This window comes from Octodon degus, unplaced genomic scaffold (genome assembly GCF_000260255.1).
Source record: "Octodon degus isolate 3935 unplaced genomic scaffold, OctDeg1.0 scaffold00286, whole genome shotgun sequence".
Lineage (NCBI taxonomy): Eukaryota > Metazoa > Chordata > Mammalia > Rodentia > Octodontidae > Octodon > Octodon degus.
The window spans coordinates 869,758-871,056 of NW_004524862.1; the positions used below are offsets into that span (position 1 = coordinate 869,758).

Genomic DNA, 1,299 nt, shown 5'->3' on the forward strand with positions numbered 1-1,299 from the left:
AACATGAATACATATCTATAATATATAAAAATCACATAATATAAATATTATATGAATATGTATGTGAATATTTTATACACACACACATATATTTGTAGGGGGAGAAGACAGGGTCTCACTATGTAGTGCAAGCTGGCCTTGGACTCACAGTGATCCTCCTGCCTCAACTTCCAGAGTGCTGGGATTGCAGGTGTAGGCTATCATGCTGAGCAAGACAATTTAGGGTGTTTTTGTTTTGAGATAAAATCTTTTTTTTTTTTTTTTGGTGGAACTGAGGATTGAACTCAGGCCCTTGTGCTTGCCAGGCAAGCGCTTATTCTACTGAGCCATCTCCCAAGTCCCCGAGATAAAGTCTTGCTGTGTAGTTCAGACTGGTCTTGACTCACTATGTAGACCACGCTGGCCTTGAACTCATGGAGATCCTCCTGCCTCAGCCTTCCAAGTGTGGGATTACATGTGTGAGCTATGATGCCCAGTGACAATTTATTAATTAAAAAAACCCTAAAGAAAAACAAAGTCAATAAAAAGTTAAAGGATGAGAAGTAATTTCTATTCTTGATAGTTTATTTGATATACAAAGAGGAAAACAGGGTCTGGAAATTTTGGGGATTGGTTTGTTTATTCTGGTTGAGACAGGGTCTTGCTATGTAGCGCAGGCTGACCTTGAACTAGTGAAGAACTGGCAGTAATCCTTGAGTGCTACAATTACAAGCATGCATCAGTCACCACACCTAACTCTTTGCTTTTAATTGGTAGAAGAAACAAATGAAACTATTTCATATGTGACTAGAACAAAGCCAGGACACTGAGCTCCTGAGAAGACCCTGGTGAGCACATCCCTACAACCACTGGTGTGCAGTATGGATTGCATCCAGGCAAACAGCACAATCTCTTTGATTCCCCCCGCTCCCCCATACTAGAGATTGAACTTGGGACCTTGTACTCACCAGGCAGGTGCTTATCCACAACCTGGATACAGGTACAATTTTCTAAGGCCTAATGTCTTCTGAGGACACAAAATGGCTCAGAGCTGTACAGAGGGGGTGCAAGAAAATAGATGACACAGGAGAAGATGAGTAAGAGCCAAGATCTGTCAATTTCTTTTCTTTTCTTTTTATTTATTTATTTTTTAAAATTTTTAAAATTTTTTTATTGAGAAATAAATATGAATGAGACAGTTTCACAGCTGATTTTTTTTTCACAGCTGATTAATAGGACAGTTTTGATAATCAATACATTGTACATTGTTATCTTCTTAGTGGTTATCCATAGTACAAGAAGCAGACAGGATATTCTGTC

General features: G+C 38.8%; 1 protein-coding gene across 17 annotated transcripts in view; it reads right to left on the reverse strand.

Annotated features, from left to right (window-relative positions):
- R3hdm2 (R3H domain containing 2) overlaps nucleotides 1-1,299 on the reverse strand; it is a 204,790-nt gene that overhangs the window by 66,815 nt on the left and 136,676 nt on the right. For 14 of the 17 annotated variants that reach the window (XM_023707308.1, XM_023707315.1, XM_023707316.1 and 11 more), the window contains one exon: nucleotides 948-1,030. The exons of the other annotated variants lie outside the window; for them this stretch is intronic. The gene's annotated coding sequence lies outside the window, so the exon portion shown is untranslated. The remainder of the gene's footprint in view (nucleotides 1-947; nucleotides 1,031-1,299) is intronic. 17 annotated transcript variants of the gene reach the window in all.